Consider the following 24,867-nt stretch of genomic DNA (forward strand, 5'->3'; position numbering starts at 1 on the left):
CTGAAGCGTAGTTTGATATGCTTTTCTTTCGATAATTTTTTTTATTTTAGCTTTTGTTGAGGTAAATGGCTTTCCTAGCACTGTATGATACGTCTGTACCTTTTTTCTACACCATCCCTCCGTTTCACGTTAGAAATCAACAATTTTCGTACAAAATCTGAATTAAATACTGACAGTCTCAATCTTGCTATAAATACTGTTTATTTTTATGTAACAAACAGAAGGATAACTATGCAGAGCAAGAATTTTCCATTAGTTACGTCCCCCGTTATATATCCTCACTCAGCTTTTATATGGTTCACAACTTCCGGTTTCTAGCAGAATTTACAGGGTGACAATTATTAGACTATATGTACTAAAAAAGGTCATAATTTCTGGATGGTTTGCGTTAGGGCGTTCAACCTGCACAGTGGCAGAGGAGCACGATGGGAATTAGTATGCCCTGTGTGGTTTGGTTTAGCGACGAAGCCCACTGTTTTGGATGGATTCGTCAATAAGCATTTGGAGGACTGAGAATCTCGATTGTGAAGTCTCTTCACCCTCAACGGGTGACTGTGTGGTGTGCAATGTCCAGTCACGGGATAATCGGTGCGATATTCCTTGATGGCGCAGTGACTACCGAACGGTGAGTGAAGGTTTTGGAAGATGATTTCATCTCCATTATCCAAATTGGCCTGATTTCGACGCAGGTTCGAATCCTGCTTCGGGCATGGATGTGTGTGATGTCAGGTTAGTTAGGTTTAAGTAGTTCTAAGTTCTAGGGGACTGATGACCACAGCAGTTAAGTCCCATAGTGCTCAGAGCCAAGTTAACAATGTCATCAGCACCAACGAGAGACTATATGGGATCGGTTTAAACCAGACACACCTTTGTGGAAAATGCAATCTGGTGGATACACTCATCCACAGATTCACCTGTGGTGGCAATGTGCACAACTGGAATCGGATCAGGCAACAAATCGCCTTTCTCACCAGATCCTCGACGGAATATATAACGCCATCGCTCCTCCCGAGACCAGACATGACATACTTTCCGAACTTAAAAACCAACGACATTAGGTGGTTACTGGGGAAATATGTTAGTTATGTCATCCACAAACGTGGGTCGGACAACGAGATAGAATTCCGCGTTTACATGAAGTGTGAATATGCAAAACTCAGCACGTATCGCAACCACAAGACGCACTACGGCAATATGCTGAAGATCATTTTTGAAAGAATGGGTGTTGGTTAAACATGTGGAACCACTACAACACCTTGAACGAGAACGAACAGAAGAAAATTAAAAGTCACTTGGTTTCTTATTATTATTTACTATTACCTTGCTTCCGGAACTTCTATCCCGGCGGGGTCAGGGATTTTCTCTGCCTCGTGATGACTGGGTGTTGTGTGATGGCCTTAGGTTAGTTAGGTTTAAGTAGTTCTAAGTTCTAGGGGACTAATGACCATAGCTGTTAAGTCCCATAGTGCTCAGAGCCATTTGAACTTCTATGTTACACGAAGATTTTTTTTTTCTTTTTCAAAACATTTTGTTCATAATTACTCGTGTTCGACTTCCACAGTATTTGTGTGATTCAAGAAGAATTGTAAAGTTTTATCAGTGTTCAGTTTCTCCTCAGAGAAGAGGTTTCTTTGTGTTTCTTACATCGGAGAATGGGAATTTTGTGTTAAGATTTATCCACGCTTAGTGGAAAAAAAAAGATGGATAGAGCGTCTGCCATGTAAGAAGGAGATCCCGGGTTCGAGTGCCGGTCGGGGCACACATTTTCAACATGTCCCCAATGAAGTACATCAACGCCTGTTTGCAGCTAGGGTGTCCATTTAATAATCATTTCATCAAAATATGTCACATAGATGGGCGTATCTTTTGATTGCACTGGCTTAGCAGGTTAAAATTTTTACGCTGTCAAGGGATGATAAATTGGAACTTGATACATATACTCGTTCCTGACAAAAAGCGTTCTTAGCAGTCGCACAGATAGTGCCATAGTGCTCAGAGCCATTTAAACCATTTGATTTCGACAAGATGTAGTTCATGCAAGACGTAGCTCGACCCCATCGAAGCAGGATAGTTTGATGTCCTGGAGCAGCACGTTGGGGACCGCATTCTGGCTCTGGGGTACCCACAGGCCACTGGCATGGGCTTCAATTGGCCGCCATACTCTCCGGATATGAACACATACGACTTCTTTTTATTGAAGACAAGGTGTACAGCAATAACCCCAAAACCATTGATGAGCTGAAAACAGCCGTTCAGGAGGTCATCGACAGCATAGAAGTTCCGAAACTTCAGCGGCTCATGCAGAATTTCGCTACTCGTCTGCGCCACATCATCTAAAATGATGGCAGGCATGTCGAACACGTCATAACGTAAATCCAAATATCTGTAGTGACGTTTACATGTTGAATACCGTTGTGCACGCTGTAGTTTGTAACTACACTCCTGGAAATGGAAAAAAGAACACATTGACACCGGTGTGTCAGACCCACCATACTTGCTCCGGACACTGCGAGAGGGCTGTACAAGCAATGATCACACGCACGGCACAGCGGACACACCAGGAACCGCGGTGTTGGCCGTCGAATGGCGCTAGCTGCGCAGCATTTGTGCACCGCCGCCGTCAGTGTCAGCCAGTTTGCCGTGGCATACGGAGCTCCATCGCAGTCTTTAACACTGGTAGCATGCCGCGACAGCGTGGACGTGAACCGTATGTGCAGTTGACGGACTTTGAGCGAGGGCGTATAGTGGGCATGCGGGAGGCCGGGTGGACGTACCGCCGAATTGCTCAACACGTGGGGCGTGAGGTCTCCACAGTACATCGATGTTGTCGCCAGTGGTCGGCGGAAGGTGCACGTGCCCGTCGACCTGGGACCTGACCGCAGCGACGCACGGATGCACGCCAAGACCGTAGGATCCTACGCAGTGCCGTAGGGGACCGCACCGCCACTTCCCAGCAAATTAGGGACACTGTTGCTCCTGGGGTATCGGCGAGGACCATTCGCAACCGTCTCCATGAAGCTGGGCTACGGTCCCGCACACCGTTAGGCCGTCTTCCGCTCACGCCCCAACATCGTGCAGCCCGCCTCCAGTGGTGTCGCGACAGGCGTGAATGGAGGGACGAATGGAGACGTGTCGTCTTCAGCGATGAGAGTCGCTTCTGCCTTGGTGCCAATGATGGTCGTATGCGTGTTTGGCGCCGTGCAGGTGAGCGCCACAATCAGGACTGCATACGACCGAGGCACACAGGGCCAACACCCGGCATCATGGTGTGGGGAGCGATCTCCTACACTGGCCGTACACCACTGGTGATCGTCGAGGGGACACTGAATAGTGCACGGTACATCCAAACCGTCATCGAACCCATCGTTCTACCATTCCTAGACCGGCAAGGGAACTTGCTGTTCCAACAGGACAATGCACGTCCGCATGTATCCCGTGCCACCCAACGTGCTCTAGAAGGTGTAAGTCAACTACCCTGGCCAGCAAGATCTCCGGATCTGTCCCCCATTGAACATGTGTGGGACTGGATGAAGCGTCGTCTCACGCGGTCTGCACGTCCAGCACGAACGCTGGTCCAACTGAGGCGCCAGGTGGAAATGGCATGGCAAGCCGTTCCACAGGACTACATCCAGCATCTCTACGATCGTCTCCATGGGAGAATAGCAGCCTGCATTGCTGCGAAAGGTGGATATACACTGTACTAGTGCCGACATTGTGCATGCTCTGTTGCCTGTGTCTATGTGCCCGTGGTTCTGTCAGTGTGATCATGTGATGTATCTGACCCCAGGAATGTGTCAATAAAGTTTCCCCTTCCTGGGACAATGAATTCACGGTGTTCTTATTTCAATTTCCGGGAGTGTAATTTATGTTTTTTTTCATATAGGTTCTCGCGTCCGTCGGCCGTCGTAATTTAATATATTATTATTATGTTGATTGTTGCCGACTTACGTGGTGGGCCTTAATAAAAATGATATTTCATTCAATTTTGATTTACAATTAAATGCTTTTGTGAAGTTCTCCTTTTTAACAATATTAATCCTAAATTATTTGTTACGTTAATGAATGTTACACTCGCCTTAAAACATGAGCATGTGGGTTGAACAATGGAATAATCTTTTCATATTAATTTCCTCGGCTAGTCAGCTCACTTTAAAGCAAAAAATCTTTAGTTATTAATTCCAATTGCGACCCACACACGCGCGAGAGTATTTCTTCTTACCTCCGTTAACCATTGCATTGTAGTCAGAGTCCTGGCTCAGGCTCTCGTCTGTGGTACTGAAAGTAAGAATCTTAAAGCTACGTATTTTCTACAACGTCGGGCGGCTGTGGAGAAAAATGAATATTATGTAAATAGCGGGGGAGTTTTTCATTTCCGGAAATTTTTTTATAAGTTAATATCACCAGGTAATGGTGTCGTTGGCTGCATGGGCCGCTGCGATTGTTAAACTGTAAATTACTCGAATGCAGGTTATTTCAAGGAAGGCGGACATGAAATCGGGATCACCTCTTGCAAATTAAAAGTGAACAATGATATTAAATCAATATATTATCTGCTTAATTAGTACAAATATGCTTACATTTGCCAGCACTCGCAAGATGTCCGTCTACACACAATCAAGACAAGAGAAGAAGTGAAGACGACTAAAAAATTAACAAAAGAATGTATCTTGTCGTCTCTTTGGATCATTTTGTTATATTTCTCTGCCCTCGAAACTTACACAGAGAAATTATTATAATCCAGGTACATGATAAAAATGAATATCATTGAATTTTTAAATGTCTCTTCTTTATAAATACTGTTTTTTAAGTCTTTTCGTATTATTTCACTGGGGACGCTATAAGGTCAATAATTGTCGCCATATAGTAAGACACTGATCACATACGCAGACAAAACGATCGAAATGAGGTAACTCCTGATAGGTATGCAACGCAACTAATGTGCAGGTAACGCGGTTACGATCTTAATTGACCAAAACTACTAGGAAAACTATAGTAGTCAACGCTTACTTGCGGTAGTCTACGGTAGTTTTTCGGCTCTACCTGCAACACATATTTCTCCCCAAAAGAGGGGAGCATACAGAAGTGGGTTCGCTGACCAACCACAGCAGAGCAGAACAAAGCCCTGGGAGCGCCGGCGTTTCTCGCTGTACGCGTCGGCAACACTTTGCACTCTGTGAATAACGGGTTCGTATCGCAGCCGAGAACAATGCGCCTACCTCACTCGCGGCAATGAAATACGGCTGGGTTGCGTGCAGGCGCTACAAGGAAGTTGTCGTCGGTTGTAAATGAACGCCTGCCGATGCCTCCTTAAGGAGCACACGACTGCTTGCGGCACGAAGCCACGCCGCGGGCACCCATTCACCGGTGCTGCGTCGGAGCTGCTCGCGGACTATTTTAATGCAAACCCGCGCGCGGCTCCCATACGCAGCGCCCCGTCTGACAGCTCTCTTTTGTGCGCGCACCAACAATAAAGACCATTATCCTGCGCCGAGTGGCGACGCCCGGCATAAATATTTACATAAACGCCGCACACTGAAATACAAATGACGAATTTGGGAACGGAGATGAAAAGAGAGGTTACAATTGTATTTAGATTTACGGCAGCGACCGCGCCCTTGCTGCGGCGTGGAATTTTAATTAGCGTCCCGTGTTCCTTAGTGCTGACACGGTGTATTCGACGAGTGTGTGTCTGTGTGTGTGTGTGTGTGTGTGTGTGTGTGTGTGTGAGAGAGAGAGAGAGAGAGAGAGAGAGAGAGAGAGCGAGAGGGGGGGTGGGAGGGGGGGGGGCGTGGCTTGCGTGGTCGCAAGTCAAATCGCCCTACAAGACTGAAGGAGAGAGCTGCTGGGAAGTCTAGCAGCTAGCACCAAAAGGGGTAAGCGGTATCCTAGCTACGGTCTCTTCAACACACACTACTGGCCATTAAAATTGCTACACCAAGAAGATGACATGCTGCAGCCGCGAAATTTAACCGACAGGAAGAAGACGCTGTGATATGCAAATGATTAGCTTTTCAGAGCATCCACACAAGGTTGGCGACGGTGACAACACCTACAACGTGTTGACACGAGGAAAGTTTCCAACCGATTTCTCATACACAAACAGTAGTTGACCGGCGTTGCCAGGTGCAACTTTGTTGTGATGCCTCGTGTAAAGAGGAGAAATCCGTACCATCACGTTTCCGACTTTGATAAAGGTCGGATTGTAGTCTATCGCGATTGCGGTTTATCGTATTGCGACACTGCCGCTCGCGTTGGTCGACATCTTATCTGCATGGCTGTAACGGATCGTGCAGCCACGTCTCGAGCCCTGAGTCAACAGATGGGGACGTTTGCAAGACAACAACCATCTGGACGAACAGTTCGACGACGTTTGCAGCAGCATGGACTATCAGCTCGGAGACCATGACTGCGGGTACCCTTCACGCTGCATCACAGACAGGAGGGTCTGCGATGGTGTACTCAACGACGCACATTGGAAGCGTGTATTCGTCATCGCCATACTGGCGTATCACCCGGCGTGATGGTTTGGGTGCCATTGGTTACACGTCTCGGTCATCTCTTGTTCGCATTGACGCCTCTTTGAACAGTGGACGTTACATGTCAGATGTGTTAAGACCCGTGGCTCTACCCTTCATTCGATTCCTGCGAAACCCTACATTTCAGCAGGATAATGCACGACCGCATGTTGCAGGTCCTGTGCGGGCCTATCTGCATACAGCAAATGTTCGACTACTGCTCTGGCCAGCACATTCTCCAGATCTCTCACCAACTGAAAACGTCTGGTCAATTGTGGCCGAGCAACTGGCTCGTCCCAATACGCCAGTCACTACTCTTGATGAACTGTGGTATCGTGTTGAAGCTGCATGGGTAGCTGTACCTGTACACGTCATCCAAGCTCCGTCTGACTCAATGCCCAGGCGTATCAAGGCCGTTATTACGGCCAGAGGTGGTTGTTCTGGGTAGTGATTTCTCAGGATCTATGCACCCAAATTGCGTGAAAATGTAATCACATGTCCGTTCTAGAATAACAAATTTGTCCAATGAATACCCGTTCATCATCTGCATTTCTTCTTGGTGTAGCAATTTTAATGTCCAGTAGTGTAGGTCGAGAACTTCAGATATTTAACACGTCGGAAGATAGGATCCTAATCGTCTGCCTTATACAAGGCCAGATGAGATGCAGAGGTGCACCTGCCGGAAGCCCCTATACGGTTCCGCTGGTCTCGGCCTGTGGCGGCGGTGTGACGGCCTGCGGGCTGCCGCCGCTGCAGACGAGCTGCGCCGAGGACAGCCGGGGCGACGTGATTTGCCGGCTGAGTGGCGCCGCTGCACGCCTGGATTACGGCCCACGCCTCTGGCTGCTCGCTTTGAGCCATTCGTCGCGCCTCGTCCGCCGCCCTGGGGTAGCTGCCGCTTCTATACCAGTCCGCCCCGACGCAAGAAATCTCGCCGGTACGCTACTTCAGCCACCAGCTCCTCAGCCACAGCACCTGCCGCTATGCTAATGTCTTCACCGTCTCCGGACCACTTGCATACACTCAGCAGTGTTCCCGCAAATATTTACTTTGTAGCACAGAAACTTTCAAGGGTCTCTCAGCTGCCTCCGGATGCATCTCGGACGCATCGGCATCGTACGTGAGAGGTCCTCAGCTGATACGTACTGGTGAGCACGTCAAAGTCTTAAGGCTACTGCGCTGCGTCCAGCAAAACCAGGTACTGTTTGAAAGAGGAAAGGCAGCAGCCGATGAGGAGGGCGAAGGGGGGAGGGAGGAGTCGGCGGAAAGGTCAGTGTCGTTATCCTCACATCAAAAAAGACTTTATCAAAAGTGCTTGTACACTGTTGTGCAAAAATTAAGCATGATGTGTTGCTGCCAAGTAACATAGCTCGATGAAACTTGGACAATGCATATACTAAAGCGCAAAGAAATTGGTATAGGCGTGCGTATACAAATACCGAGATATGTATACACGCAGAAGACGGCGCTGGGGTCATCAACGACTATATAAGACAACAAGTGTCTGGCGCAGTTATTAGATCGGTTACTGCTGCTCCAGTGGCAGGTTATCAAGATTTAAGTGATTTTGAACGTGGTGTTATAGTTGGCGAGCGAGCGATGGGACACAGCACCTTCGAGGTAGCGATTTGCCGTTCGACCATTTCACGAGTGCACTGTGGATATCAGGAATCCGGTAAAACATCAAATCTCCGACACCACTGCGATCGGAAAAAGATCCTCCAAGAACGGCACCAACGATGACTGAAGAGAAGCGTTCAACGTGAGAGAAGTGCAACGCTTCAGCAAATTGCTGCCGATTTCAGTGCTGGGCCATCAGTAAGTGCCGGAGTGCGAACCATTCAACGAAACATCGATATGGACTTCCGTAGCCAAAGGCCCAATCGTGTACCCTTGATGACTACACGACACAAAGCTTTACGCCTCGTCTGGGCCCTTGAACACCGACAATGGGACTGTTGATGACTTGAAACATGTTGCCTGGTCGGACAAATGGTTCAGATGGCTCTGAGCACTATGGGACTTAACATCTGAAATCATCAGTATCCTAGACCTAGAACTACTTGAACCTAACTAACCTAAGGACACCACACACATCCGTGCCCGACGCAGGATTCGAACCTGCGACCGCAGCAGCAGCGCGGTTCCGGACTGAAGCGCCTAGAACGGCTCGGCCACAGCAGCCGGCTGGTCGGACAAGTCTCGTTTCATATTGTATCGAGCGCTTGGACGTGTACGGATATGGAGACAACCTCATGAATCGATGGACCCTGCATGGCAGTAGAAGACTGTTCAGGCTCGTGGAGGCTCTGTATTGGTCTGGGGCGTGTGCAGTTGGAGTGGTATGGAATCCCCGACACGTCTAGATACGACTCTGACAGGTGATAAATGCGTAAGCATCCTGTCGGATCATCTGCATCTATTCATGTCCGTTGTGCATTCCGACGGACTTGGGCAATAGCAGGACAATGCGACATCCCACTCGTCCAGAACTGCTTCTCTGCTCGCCAGTAGGCTGGTAAGGGGTTCTTTGGTAGGGCGTCGCATTCCTCCACCAGAACGGCCGACAGATGCTGGACTGTCGTTGGTGCACGTGGAGGTGCCGCAGTACGTGTCCCCAAGGCATCCCACATGTGCTCGATGCGATTTAAGTCGGGGGAGCGAGCGAGCCAGATAGTTCACCGAATATCCTCAAGTGCGGTCCGAATGCACTCTGAAAAGACGCACATGGCGAGGGAGAGCAGTGTCACAGTAACGTTTACCGTTGAGTGTACCGTGCTCAAAAAATTGGACGTCAGTAAGCCCACGCAAAAATTATGCTTCTCCACATCATAACACTTGGACGTATCCTCACTTGGTGATAGGTGGAATCACGTAATGCACCCAGGAACATTGCCCAGGTGTTACGGTTAGTGAGCGTGTGTGAGTGTGTATGTGTGTGTGTGTGTGTGTGTGTGTGTGTGTGTGAGTGAGTGTGTGTGTGGAGGCATGACTTTTCATGGACGTACTGACCTCCGTATCTTTGAACACCATACACTTACCGATTAACGTTGCTGTTTTGTGTTTTTTCGGGGTTGAATTCGGCCCTGACTTCATTTTTATGGATGACAATGCGCGACTGTCTTGAAGAGCACAAGGTGGTGGAGCTATTGAAATGAAGGGATATTTGGCGGATGGACTAACGTGCCGGTTCCTCCGATTTAAATCTCTTGGATCACGAGTGGGATGAGATGGGGCACTTATTGCAGCACGTCCAGATTCACCAACAACCATCGAGCAGTTGTCAACCCAGCTGGCGGAGGATTGGAACGCCCTACCGCAAGAACTCGCTACCAACCTGGTCGCTGACACTGGAGCACGCTGCAGAGCGTGCAGTGTCGTCCGTGGATGTCAGATATCCTATTAGCAGCCATGTCAAGTCTTCTGTACCGTCCAGGAGACCACCACAAATCACAGAGACGTCAGTGTAATAAGTCCTTCCGATTAAAGCTGTCATTTATGTTCGTCTCATTGCGTGATTCTTTTTCAGTTACATTCTGTACTATATTGTACCAGGTATTTCTATGTGAAATCGAAGTTTCATTGGGCTACGTTACATGGCACTATGACAGTATGCGAGAGCTAGTTTCGTCTTTAGGTATTGCACATCAGTGTATTTTGTAAGTCATGTTCTTACTACATGAATTTCATTTCCTTGAGATTCTGTCAATTAATCTGAGCCTGACTTCCGATTTTCCTACAATATGTTTCATTTGACACATCAGTGTATTTTGTAAGTCATGTTCTTACTACATGAATTTCATTTCTTTGAGATTCTGTCAATTAATCTGAGCCTGACTTCCGATTTTCCTACAATATGTTTCATTTGGCAATTTCATTTTAGGTCGCTCCAGATGGTCATCCTCGGTGTTTTAATGTAGCGACTGGTTCCAGCGATCTTGTCACCGACAGTGTAATACAAAGAGGTGGCAAATGTCTTGGGATCCCTTCTAATATCGTGGTGGACCTCCTTTCGTCCGGAGTAGTGAAGCAACTCTAAGTGGCATAGACTCAACAGGTCGTTGAAAGTACTGTGAACAAATACTGAGCCATGCTGGCTCTATAACCTTACATAATGCTTAAGTCTTAACAGTCTTGACGGTGCACGATTTTGTGCGCGAACTGATGTCATAAATGTTCCGATGAGATTCATGTTGGGCGATCTGGGAAGCCAAACCATTAGCTCCAATTGTCCAGAATGTTTTTCAAACCGATCGCGAATAATTGTGACCCAGTTTGGAAACATGAAGTCCATGAATGGCTGCAAATGGTCTCCAAGTAGCCGAACATCGTCATTTGCAACCAATGATCGGTTCATTTGGACCATAGGACCCTAAACATTCTGTGTAAACACGGCTCACACCATTATGGAGCGATCACCAGCTTGCACAATGCCTTGTTGACAACGTGGGTCCACGATTTCGTGGGGTCTGCACGACACTCGAACCCTATCATCAGTTCTTACCAACTGAGATCGGACTCGTCTGGCCACGCCGCGATTTTCCAGTAGTCTAGGGTCCGACCGATATGGTGATGATCCCAAATACACTCCTGGAAATTGAAATAAGAACACCGTGAATTCATTGTCCCAGGAAGGGGAAACTTTATTGACACATTCCTGGGGTCAGATACATCACATGATCACACTGACAGAACCACAGGCACATAGACACAGGCAACAGAGCATGCACAATGTCGGCACTAGTACAGTGTATATCCACCTTTCGCAGCAATGCAGGCTGCTATTCTCCCATGGAGAAGATCGTAGAGATGCTGGATGTAGTCCTGTGGAACGGCTTGCCATGCCATTTCCACCTGGCGCCTCAGTTGGACCAGCGTTCGTGCTGGACGTGCAGACCGCGTGAGACGACGCTTCATCCAGTCCCAAACATGCTCAATGGGGGACAGATCCGGAGATCTTGCTGGCCAGGGTAGTTGACTTACACCTTCTAGAGCACGTTGGGTGGCACGGGATACATGCGGACGTGCATTGTCCTGTTGGAACAGCAAGTTCCCTTGCCGGTCTAGGAATGGTAGAACGATGGGTTCGATGACGGTTTGGATGTACCGTGCACTATTCAGTGTCCCCTCGACGATCACCAGTGGTGTACGGCCAGTGTAGGAGATCGCTCCCCACACCATGATGCCGGGTGTTGGCCCTGTGTGCCTCGGTCGTATGCAGTCCTGATTGTGGCGCTCACCTGCACGGCGCCAAACACGCATACGACCATCATTGGCACCAAGGCAGAAGCGACTCTCATCGCTGAAGACGACACGTCTCCATTCGTCCCTCCATTCACGCCTGTCGCGACACCACTGGAGGCGGGCTGCACGATGTTGGGGCGTGAGCGGAAGACGGCCTAACGGTGTGCGGGACCGTAGCCCAGCTTCATGGAGACGGTTGCGAATGGTCCTCGCCGATACCCCAGGAGCAACAGTGTCCCTAATTTGCTGGGAAGTGGCGGTGCGGTCCCCTACGGCACTGCGTAGGATCCTACGGTCTTGGCGTGCATCCGTGCGTCGCTGCGGTCCGGTCCCAGGTCGACGGGCACGTGCACCTTCCGCCGACCACTGGCGACAACATCGATGTACTGTGGAGACCTCACGCCCCATGTGTTGAGCAATTCGGCGGTACGTCCACCCGGCCTCCCGCATGCCCACTATACGCCCTCGCTCAAAGTCCGTCAACTGCACATACGCTTAACGTCCACGCTGTCGCGGCATGCTACCAGTGTTAAAGACTCCGATGGAGCTCCGTATGCCACGGCAAACTGGCTGACACTGACGGCGGCGGTGCACAAATGCTGCGCAGCTAGCGCCATTCGACGGCCAACACCGCGGTTCCTGGTGTGTCCGCTGTGCCGTGCGTGTGATCATTGCTTGTACAGCCCTCTCGCAGTGTCCGGAGCAAGTATGGTGGGTCTGACACACCGGTGTCAATGTGTTCTTTTTTCCATTTCCAGGAGTGTAGTTCAAACGGCTCTAAGCACTATGGGACTTAACATCTGAGGTCATCAGTCCTCTATACGTAGAACTACTTGAACCTAACTAACCTAAGGACATCACACACATCCATGCCCGGGGCAGAATTCAAACCTGCGACCGTAGCAGCCGCGCGGTTCCGGACTGAAGCGTCTACAACCGCTCGGCCACAGCGGCCGGCCGTGGTGAGCCCAGGGGAGGTGCTGAAGGCGATGTCGTGCTGTTAGCAGTGGCACTCGCAGCCGTCTCCTGTTCCCATAGCCCATTAATGCCAAATATCGCCGCACTGTCCTAACGGATACATTCGTCATATCTCCCACATTGACTTTTGCAGTTATTTCACGCAGTTATGCTTGTCTGTCAGCACTGACAACTCTGCGTTTCGAAAACGCCGCTGCTCTCGACCGTTAAATAAAGGTCGTTGGCCACTGCGTCGTCCATGCTGAGAGATAATGCCTGGAATTTGTTATTCTCGGCACTACCTTGAGACTGTTGATCGCGAAATATTGGATTCCCTATCAATTTCAGAAACGGAATGTCCCATGCGTATAGCTCCAGCTACCATTCCGCGTTCAGAGTCTTTTCATTCCCGTTCAAAAATGTTCAAATGGGTGTGAAATCTTATGGGACTTAGCTGCTAAGGTCATCAGTCCCTAAGCTTCCACACTACTTAACCTAAATTATCCTAAGGACAAACACACACACCCATGCCCGAGGGAGGGCTCGAACCTCCGCCGGGACCAGCCGCACAGCCCATGACTGCAGCGCACAAGACCGCTCGGCTAATCCCGCGCGGCTTGATTCCCGTCTTGCGGACACAATCACGTCGGAAGACTTTTCACAAGAATCACTTGCGTACAAATGACATCTCCGCCAATGCATTGCCCTTTTATACCTTGCGCATGCGATAACACCGCCATCTGTATATTTACATATCGCTATCCCATGAATTTCGTCATCTCACTGTAGCGCAGTAGTAGATTTCTTCGCCTGTTTGTGCGCAACATTTATTAGCGTAGTAGACAAGGACAGGGGAGAATCAGCGGTACGTTGTTGAAGGAGAGCGAGCATCCGTGTGAAGTGATTTATAACGGAAACCCGAGTAAGGGTCTAGTATTCGGCAGGAAGAGAGATTTTCAGCGGTTGTTATCAACACCGACTCAAAGGAAGGCCTCGGCGCTTGTTCGTGACGTCCCGTCAGCTAGGCACGGCGAACGCCAGGTCCGTTGCAGGCAGAAACGCCTGGGCGTGCTTATCACTATAAATCTCTTATTTTTGGAAAAAACTGTTTGCCGGCCGAAGTGGCCGTGCGGGTAAAGGCGCTGTAGTCTGGAACCGCAAGACCGCTACGGTCGCAGGTTCGAATCCTGCTTCGGGCATGGATGTTTGTGATGTCCTTAGGTTAGTTAGGTTTAACTAGTTCTAAGTTCTAGGGGACTAATGACCTCAGCAGTTGAGTCCCATAGTGCTCAGAGCCATTTGAACCATTTTTGAAAAAACTGTTTGGTATTGTTTTGGATTCTGCAGTTTTATTTAGATGAAAGATTTTCTTACTATCGTAAAGCTACAAATGAAGATCATAGTTCTGTATTACTGAATCCTGTCCAAACAAACGTAGACCATTATGAGAAGATGCTTTGCCCCATTGCAAGCTTCGGAAATTTTAGATTCAAGAAACTATATTTACTTGATCCATTTTGCTATCGAAACTTACCCCAACCCCCTTACAATTAACTCGTTTCTTTTATTTATTTATTTATTTATTTTCGTTTGACATCGTCACTGGAAATGTGAACTAATTTACATGTGTAAATGTCCAACTGTTGACAGTCATTAGATTACAGTCGTTTTCAACGAAAGGAATTCTAAACAGGAAACAAAATAGCTTCATACATCGAAAATACTGCTGAGCTTAAACTTTTTTAAACATGGACATTAGAAAAGATGAATATTCCCCTCTTGCAACTGAAAGGAGAAACTTTATAAGATAAAAAAAATTTATTTGATAAAACAAGTATCTCTCTTTTGCCTCTTCCTCTGTCCCCCAGCCCCTCGCCCAACGTGTACAATCGCAAGATATTTCATTAACATTCAGTGCTCCTCACCCCATAGTCAACCAAGATACCTAAAGAAGTGCACGAATATGTTCAGTTTCTTGTAAAAGCAACCCAGTACAAACGTAACTTCCTCAGATTTATAAATAAGGTAAAGAAGCACGAATTCTGTTGCTGCTGTACCATGAAGTTGTTTCTGTATGTCAATCCTTAAAACAGGTGGAAATTCAAGTTCAGGAGTACACTATTTGTTAATAAGTGTAATGAATTGCACAATTAATTGATTGCAGAAATCTCTCAGAGCAATGTGTGTTGGTCAACTACCGCCAATAGTTTCACATTTTCCTGTGTCAGAGAGGGAGACACCACCATTATGAGTATGCCTGCAACAGACCTGGCGTTCGCCGTGCCTAGCTGACGTGACGTCACGAACAAGCGACGAGGCCTTCCTTTGAATCGGTGTTGTTGTTATACGGGAAGGACATCGACAGAGGGGAGAGACACAACGGCAAATTCTGATGCTCCACCACGCTCCTGTTTATAATGAAGTCAGATTCCTTCACAGAGCTTGGCGAATAGATCGTGACGGATGGATTGCATCAATCCCATTAAAGGAACGAGGGAGTAAGAGGGAGAGGGTGTTAGCCGAGAAGGCGCTCCGAGCAGCAGACGGCTATTCACATAGCGGCAGGAGGTGGGGCTGAGGTGAGCGAGATTTCCGCCCGGCTGTGTCGCGTCGCCAGCGGCACAATTTGTCAGCGTCGCCCGGTCGCAGCTGCGGCGCGGGGCTGGCTGGGTAGCGTACTGGTGGGGCGCCCTGTAGCGCGGAGCGGGGGGACAGACCGCCAGCTGCGGACACCTCGGCCGTCGCGGGAGGCAGCCGCAGCCGCGGCAGGAGCTGCGGCGGGAGACGCGGCCCGCCGTCCAGCTGCCGCCGCCACGTAAACACCGTGACCGCCGCTCCGCCGCAATCGTGTCGGCTCGCCGTTCGTCACGGCGGCCATCACGGCGCGCACGTGCCAATGGCTCAATTCGCACGTCCACGTACCGGCCGAGTACAGTCTCTCTGACTCTCTTTCGGTGGAACGCTGGAGAATGGAGCGCCTTCAGGCTCACATCCTCGCGCAAGTCCTTCAGTTACGCCTCAACAGTCCCACGGAAGGTCGGCGACCGGACGGACTGACAAACCCCCCTGCTCCTTCAGGTGAACCGAGGTTGACAACCAGGCGAGGTCGGCTGCGTTCAGTCTGCCGTGAGTATTCACGGATAACACCTAATGTTGTTGTGATCTTCAGTCGTGAGACTGGTTTGATGCAGCTCTCCATGCTACTCTATCCTGTGCAAGCCTCTTCATCTCCCAGTACCTACTGCAGCCTACATCCTTTTGAATCTGCTTAGTGTATTCATCTCTTGGTCTTCCTCTACGATTTTTACCCTCCACGCTGCCCTCCAATACTAAATTGGTGATCCCTTGATGCCTCAGAACATGTCCTACCAACCGATCCCTTCTTCTGGTCAAGTTGTGCCACGAACTTCTCTTCTCCCCAATCCTATACAATACCTCCTCATTAGTTATGTGATCTACCCATCTAATCTTCAGCATTCTTCTGTAGCACCACATTTCGAAAGCTTCTATTCTCTTCTTGTCCAAACTATTTACCGTCCATGTTTCACTTCCATATATGGCTACACTCCACACAAATACTTTCAGAAACGACTTTCTGACACTTAAATCTACACTCGATGATAACAAATTTCTCTTCTTCAGATACGCTTTCCTTGCCATTGCCAATCTACATTTTATATCCTCTCTACTTCGACCATCATCAGTTATTTTGCTCCCCAAATAGCAAAACTCCTTTACTACACCTAATATTATAATTTAAATAGCTGGACAAGTGCGAGTAGAACTCGCGCTCTCCGGGCCCCGATATTTCGAAACTATTCGTTCAAATTAATACAGGAGGCAGAGTACATCAAAACAAGCCCGCCTGACTAGCCGCGCAGTGTGACGCGCTGATTCCCGAGCGGGAAGGCGTGCCGGTCCCCGGCACGAACCCGCCCGGCGAATTAGTGTGGAGGTCAGGTGTGCCGGCCAGTCTGTAGATGGTTTTTAAGGCGGTGTTCCATCTGCCTCAGCGAATGCGGGCTGGTTCCCCTTATTTCGCCTCAGTTACAATATGTCGACGGTTGCTGCGCAAACACTTGTCTCCACGGACGCAAACAGTTTGGGTTACACTCGGCTGGTATGAGACGTTGATGGGGGCGGGGGAGGGGGGGGGGGGGAAGGTTTCCACTGGTGGCCGAACCGCACATTAACCCGGAGTTCGGTGTGGGGCAGCGGTGGGGTGGGTGGACTGCTGTGACGTGTTGTGAACGACTGAGGGCTACGGCGGGACGAAGCCTCTCCATCATTGAGGTCCGCCGCTAGTAGCTGAGTCGTCAGCGCGAAGGAATGTCATACCTAACGGACCGGGTTCGATTCACAGCTGGGTCGGAGATTTTCTCCGCTCAGGGACTGAGTGTTGTGTTGTCTTTATCATCATCATTTCATCTCCATCGACACCCAAGTCGCCGAAGGAATCTTTTTGTATTTCCCCTGTTAAGGACATTTTCCATGCGTCACCTTCCTCAACCTAATGATACAGTTCCTAATCAAACTGCACCTTCCTGCGGTCAAATGATGACAAAATATCGTTGATGCCGAGGCCGTTAGAGAAGAATAGCTTCAGAGAAGGAGAGGGAACGAAATCGACCCTGTCCTTTTCGGGAACTATCGGTCGATTTGCCTTAAGCGACTTAGGGAAACCACGCCCGCCCGGAGAGCCGAGCGTTTTAAAGCGCCCGCTCCCGGAAAACGCTGAGGCGCGATGGCCCGGGATCGAATCCACCCACTCCACCTAAACGACACGTTCAGGCTGGGAGGCACTGTAAACCCCGTACCCGGTCTTAATCCAACTACCACCAATATTGCCGAAAACTATATAACAACGCCGACTCCGTAGGGGGAAAAAAAAGGACAACAAATTAGTTAGGGGTACCACGAAAAACCAAAGCCTGGATGGTCTGTAGGGGTATTGAAATGTCATCTTCCCAAATGTGAGGGTAGCATCTTATCACTATGACTGGATTGATGTCTGGAAAAAGCAGGGCCAGGTTTAGAGTTGTAAAACTACCGTAGGCTGTTGTAGACTATCATAAGTAACTGCAGACTACAGTACTGTTGCTATTTGCTTTGGTCAGTTAAGGTAATGCCTGCGTTACATGTAAATAAATTGTGTCGCATACCTGTCGGGCGTTACCTCAAAACGACCACTTTCTTTCTGTATGAGATCAGTGTCTTACAAGATTTTTCTAAAAACCGGAAGTGGTAAAATGTCTAGAAGCTGTGTGAGGACACCTAAATAGACGCATTATCTACGGAACATATTTGTTCGACACAGTTAAAAATAAAGAGTATTTACAGCGAAATTGAACTTCTCAACGTTTAATTCAGACTTTATTCGAAAATTGTTTATTTCTCATGTGAAACAGAGAAACGTCGTTGTAAAAAATAGAGAAAACAATACAGATTTATCATACAGCGCTAGAAAACGCGATTTCCTCAACAAAAAGATAAAATAAAAAAATTGCAAACAAAAATATATCAAACATCGCTTCAATGCTTCGTAGAACTTACATAAAACATGTTTCTGTCATTTATAAAAGACTTTCGAATTTATCCATAATAACAGGAAACTCCTCTGATCGTAATGAAATGCGAGGGGTTCTAGGCGCTTCAGTCCGGAACCGTGGGACTGCTGCGGTCGCATGTTCGAATCCTGCCTCGGGCATGGATGTGGGTGGTGTCCTTAGGTTAGTTAGGTTTAAGTAGTTCTAAGCTCTAGGGGACTGATGACCTAAGATGTTAAGTCCCATAGTGCTCAGAGCCATTTGGACCATTTTTTTCGTAATGAAATGTTCTACTGAGTGCAAAATAACAGCAATAATTGAATATATTTTTTATGATAGTGCATGTAAACCGTGCTTGCACCAAAAGTCATTCCTTTAGTTGGATAAAAACGTAGAAGTTACGCTATCAACTAATTTTTATTATTACTTATAAAATGCAATATAAATTCTGTTAAGATATAAAACACATGTTGGACTAAATTGAGTGACGTGCTGTTCTAATTATGTGTAAATGAAAAAAGAGAGAAATCGTCGGCTCCCAAAAATGGTTCAAATGGCTCTGAGCGCTATGTGACTTAACTTCTGAAGTCATCAGTCCCTTAGAACTACTTAAACCTAACTAACCTAAGGACATCACACACACCCATGCCCGAGGCAGGATTCGAACCTGCGACTGTAGCAGTCCCACGGTGCCGGACTGAAGCGCCTAAAACCGCTCGACCAGCACGGCCGGCGTCGGCTCCCGATTTCTCTCTCACACACACTCATTTATGATTCTTACCCCATCACCAATGCTACCAATACCACGTGTAATACTACCAAATTTACTACATCATTTATGTAGTGCACCAAAACTATCGAATCGTAGTTTTGGTAGAGCGCAACTGTGGTCAGGTCATTTTCGTTTAGGTTCTACACAGTTACCGAAATCACAAAGACAGTAGACGGTGTAGTAGTGAAGACGTGCGTAAGCGCAGCACACGTGTTTCCGGGAGTGTCGCAGGAAGAGGCGAGATAGCAGGGAGGTGCGACAAGTAGACGGCGCGAACAGGGAGCGCTTTGAGCGGCGGGGCGCGGGACACGCCGGTAGCAGCAGATAGCGGCCGGACACGTGTTGACACGGCGATAGCGCCGTCGGGGGCGCTGCCGGGCGTCTGCACAGGCGGACGTGGATCAACGGCTCGAGCGGCAGGCGGGCTCAAGACTCCGAAAGTCCCTCTCCTTGCCGTCCTGGGGCTCATCACCCTACACACGAAACAGCCCTTATAATCATAGAGGCACTTTAGGTAAAAAGTTGCCGGCCGGAGTGACCGAGCGGTTAAAGGCGCTACAGTCTGGAACCGCACGACCGCTACGGTCGCAGGTTCGAATCCTGCCTCGGGCATGGATGTGTGTGATGTCCTTAGGTTAGTTAGGTTTAAGTAGTTCTAAGTTCTAGGGGACTTATGACCACAGCAGTTGAGTCCCATAGTGCTCAGAGCCATTTGAACCATTTTTTTTAGGCAAAAAGTGACCAGCTTTCAGTGTCACGCTGACTTCCTAAACCACCTACTGGCACCACTCGCACAGTGGTTCTCTAGGAGTAGTAATGGAAACAAAAATACACCACTGGCCATTAACATTGCTTCACCAAGAAGAAATGCAGGTGATAAACGGGTATTCATTAGATAAATATATTATACTAGAACTGGCATGTGATTACATTTTCACGCAATTTGGGTGCATAGATACTGAGAAATCACTACCCGGAACAACCACCTCTGGCCGTAATAACGGCCTTGATACGCCTGAACATTGAGTCAAACAGAGCTTGGATGGCGTGTACAGGTACAGCTACCCATGCAGCTTCTACAAGATACCACAGTTCATCAAGAGCAGTGACTGGCGTATTGTGACGAGCCAGTTGCTCGGCCACCATTGACCAAACATTTTCAGTCGGTGACAGATCTGGAGAATGTGCTGGCCAAGGCAGCAGTCGAACATTTTCTGTATCGAGAAAGGCCCGTACAGGCGGTCATGCATTTTCGTGCTGAAATGTAGGGTATCGCAGGGCTCGAATGATGGGTAGAGCCACGGGTCGTAACACATCTGAAATGTAACGTCCACTGTTCAAAGTGCCGTCAATGCGAACAAGAGGTGACCGAGACGTGTAACCAATGGCACCCCATACCATAACGCCGGGTGATACGCCAGTATGGCGATGACGAATACACGCTTCCGATGTGCGTTCACCGCAATGTTGCCAAACACGGATGCGACCATCGTGATGCTGTAAACAGAACCTGGATTGATCCGAAAAAATGACGTTTTGCCATTCGTGCACCCATGTTCGTCGTTGAGTACACCATCGTAGGCGCTCCTGTCTGTGATGCAGCGTCAAGGGTAACCGCAGCCATGGTCCCCGAACAGATAGTCCATGTTGCTGCAAACGTCGTCGAACTGTTCGTGTAGATGGTTGTTGTCTTCCAAACATCCCCATCGGTTGACTCAGGGATCGAGACGGGGCTGCACGATCCGTTACAGCCATGCGGATAAGATGCCTGTCATCTCGACTGCTAGTGATACGAGGCCGTTGGGCTCCAGCACGGCGTTCTGTATTACCCTCCTGAACCCACCGATTCCATATTCTGCTAACAGTAATTAGATCTCGACCAACGCGAGCAGCAATGTCGCGATACGATAAACCGCAATCGCGATAGGCTACAATCCGACGTTTAACAAAGTCGGAAACGTGATGGTACGCATTTCTCCTCCTTACAAGAGACCTCACAACAACGTTTCACCAGGCAACGCCGGTCTACTGCTGTTTGTGTATGAGAAATCTGTTGGAAACTTTCCTCATGTCAGCACGTTGTAGGTGTCGCAACCGGCGCCAACCTTGTGTGAATGTTCTGAAAAGCTAATCATTTGCATATCATAGCATCTTCTTCCTGTCGGTTAAATTTCGCGACTGTAGCACGTCATCTTCGTGCTGTAGCAATTTTAATGGCCAGTAGTGTATAAGAGTCAGTAAAATTAAACTGGCTGTTTTACTGCGTCATGTTGTGTTATAACTAGCCAGTCTTTTCAGCCACTATTGCAGATAGCCTTCATCAGGATGACTACTTGTAGTTTTTGGTAACTACTGAGTAATTAAAATTAATTAATGTCAAACATTCGCAGAAATAAGCATCGGATATAGCTCTAGTTGGTCCGGTCTCTCAGCCAAAAAAATGGTCGTCAAGCCTATCAAAGATATAATAATGAACATTGAGTTTGTTCATCTTCTATGCGTTGCTACACCATCATCCGATCACAATAACACTTCGGTGAGCTGTTGTGCTCATATTGGGGAAGGTTTCTGTGGGTTATCAGCTAGGCAACGGCCTTGCCGCAGTGGATACACCGGTTCCCGTCAGATCACCGAAGTGAAGCGCTGTCGGGTGTGGTCAGCACTTGGGTGGGTGACCATCCAGGCCGCCATGCGCTGTTGCCATTTTTCGGGGTGCACTCAGCCTCGTGACGCCAACTGAGGAGCTGCTCGACCGAATAGTAGCGGCTCCGGTCAAAGAAAACCATCATAACGACTGGGAGCGTGGTGTGCTGACCACACGCCCCTCCTATCCGCATCCTCATCTGAGGATGGCACGGCGGTCGGATGGACCCGATGGGCCACTTGTGGCCTGAAGACGGAGTGCAAGCATCAGCTCCTACCCATAGGAAAGAGGTGGAAAAGAGGGAGAGAAATCACAGAAGTTTAACTCAGAAACATCTGGAGCAGTTTCAGTCACTTTTGTATATACATGACTCATTATTTGTACAATTATTTGTATAAAAATATTGTGCAGGTAATACAGGCAACCACCAATAGAAGTAGGGTGAGAAGATGTGATGTGTAAAATCATTCTCTAACGACCGATACCAGTACCATAGTTCTCGGGTCGCTGGACTTAAGGTAACGGTCATGATGGCGTTTCACCCATCGTGTTGCAGGAGGCGTGAGGAGGGAGAGTGCAAAGACATTAACATATCAGCATATCTCTGTAACGCTCGATGAAATTTCTACTAAACGTTTCACACGTATCACTTGCTGTCTGTAAAAATGTACTGTGGCAATTAGGCACCACTAGTACCTCTACGGGTGAGAATTTAGAGTGAAAAGGCGTGTCGTAAAAGCATAACTCAGGACCTTCTGGAGCAAATTCATCCAAATTTGTTGAATTAACATACTGTGGAATAAGAAATGGAAGAAATACGAACTACAGCTAGGAGTTAGGGTGACGCTGGGAGGGGATGACACGTATAAACGACTGAAAACGACCTGATGGTATTTCTTTCCTATAATTAGTTGCCTTCGAATACTTTGAAAGAATGAAGCGTCTGTGTTGTTTGATGCATCAGCCACATCTGTTTTCGGGCCATAGATCATTACCGCATATACATTTAACGTCCTCGCTAAATTCGCGTGGTGTCAAATGTGGAGAATCAGACAGACGCCAGCGACAATCCTCTTTCTCGAAAAGATAATCAGTTACTCGCAGAATTACCAGTTTCCTCATCATTCGCTATAGATGCGGGTGAAATGCGTGTACAAACATGTGGAATGCTAGATTGCACTGTGCCTCAGAATGCTACTCTTAATACTACGTCCACTTTCCGTAATGAAATGTCCAATAAACATAATCAATTATCAGATCAGTTATCCCTGAATTATTATTTGAAGTACACACGTTACGTAATGAAATGTGTACTAAAATTAAAATTACCCTTTTTCCATAATGAAATGTGTATTAAGAGTAACGTGTCAACTAAATCTGAATATTGTCCGCTAAACTGTCAAGCAAAATTTTCGCAAAACATGAATTCCGAAGCAAAATACGTGTTCAAATAACATGTCTGTCTGCGGACACATCAAAGTTAAAATAATAGTGTAAGACTTTCACAACTGATGTAACAAATTTGTCACTGCAACACGCTACCATAAATACTGATACAGCTGCATTGAAGGATGGAAACGAAGATTTGGCAACTTGTTTGTCGAGTATATACTTATTGTACGATCTGTACGGAAGTTAGATACTAACGTATATTCAGAACCAGCACTCGTAGTACAGCCTTCAGCTGGTGACCTTTTAACCCAGTATGGCACTACGGAAATGGTTAAAGCTACGAACATGGCGATCTTACATGCATCTAAACGGAAGTAAGCAGGGCTCTAATGAACTTCCTTTGTTTCATATAAAAATAACGAAATTAATCCATCGGCTCCAGCACATCGAGTTCAAGGATATACCTCTCAGCATGGTAATTAATTAAACAACAAAATTTAATTTCTTGCAGCCTGAAGCCAGGGACAAAAAGTTTTTCACATGATCAGTTACATCTTTCACTCTCGCGAGTGGGACAGCCAAAAATGAATTTGTTTTTACAGAAGACGGTAAGATCAGAAATACTGATATCTCAAAGGACTTGAAAAAAATTTCAAATAAACATAACGTACAAAAATTATCATTATCATTCATTTATTTTGCACTTATAAATGTGTCTGCTTTGTTTATGTACAGTACACAGAAAGAAAAAGTGATTGCAACGCATGCCGGTCTCAGCTGGTTTCAAAAAATAAATACAAAGCTGCAACGACAAGCCACAAGTAGACATATCGATGAAGACTGCCTGCAATAGCAGTTGAAACGTTTGTCGCTTTATCATTTATGAGGCCGCCATACACCAAAGATTATTATATTGAAACTGACTCCTGCTGCTAAATCCTATGCTCTTAAAATATAAACTGCCTATTTGGCATCACCTTCATAATCTGCGAATGATTCAAGGAGAGCAGGGAGTCAAATAATAAGCCTTATGAAAATAAAAGAAACTAACAGAATCTTCCGTTGGTTCTTGGTAGAACAACATTATAATAAATGAAAAGCACCAGTTTGCTTTTGTTCTATTTGTTTTATTCTACAATATTGTAGAATAAAAGCAAACTGGTGCTTTATTCTACAATATTGTAGAATAAAAGCAAACTGGTGCTTTTCATTTATTAAAAAAACTTAAATATATAATAAAAACAAAACAATAACCACAAAATTTTAGTTTGTTTAATGGCGCTCGTCTGTGAAATCTGAACCTGCTTCTGGTTAAATTCGGTACCGTATTGTTCCACCATGCACATTGTAAGATGACTGTGTCACCCTTGGCAAGCCGTCCACACGGTGGTAGAGAATCGCAGCTACTCAAAGCTGTCGCACGCTTTCTATGCGACGTCCCTTCTGAGGTTACCCACTGCTAGAGTCAACTGGTCCAGAGCATCCTCAGTCGACTTTACGCCAGCAGACACCGCAGGCCATGCCATTCACTTCCTCCAGGGGGGAACGAGTGCACAAAATGGACTCGTCGTACTAGTGCGTTGTCGTCTTGAAACCTAACACATTGCCTACTAAAGCATAAGGAAATAAGTTGGAGGAACTTGGTCCGATACTGAGAAGTATTCAACTTATCAAAGACCCCGATCATACTGCCCAAAATACATGACTGATGCATCTCCCTGCTGAACTTGTCAGACAGCAATTCTGAGATATGTCTTGGTGGGCATGAGGAAATTCCTCATCAGGAAGAACTTCAAG

General features: G+C 47.4%; 1 protein-coding gene and 1 pseudogene across 1 annotated transcript in view; one reads left to right on the top strand and one right to left on the bottom strand.

Moving 5' to 3' along the window:
* The window catches only part of LOC126195081 (tyrosine-protein kinase Dnt-like), a 562,000-nt gene that overhangs the window by 257,724 nt on the left and 279,409 nt on the right, over nt 1-24,867 (bottom strand). The window lies entirely within an intron of this gene.
* Nucleotides 21,620-21,737, top strand: LOC126210417 (5S ribosomal RNA; annotated as a pseudogene).

The sequence above is a fragment of the Schistocerca nitens genome, chromosome 1 (genome assembly GCF_023898315.1).
Source record: "Schistocerca nitens isolate TAMUIC-IGC-003100 chromosome 1, iqSchNite1.1, whole genome shotgun sequence".
Classification (NCBI taxonomy): domain Eukaryota; kingdom Metazoa; phylum Arthropoda; class Insecta; order Orthoptera; family Acrididae; genus Schistocerca; species Schistocerca nitens.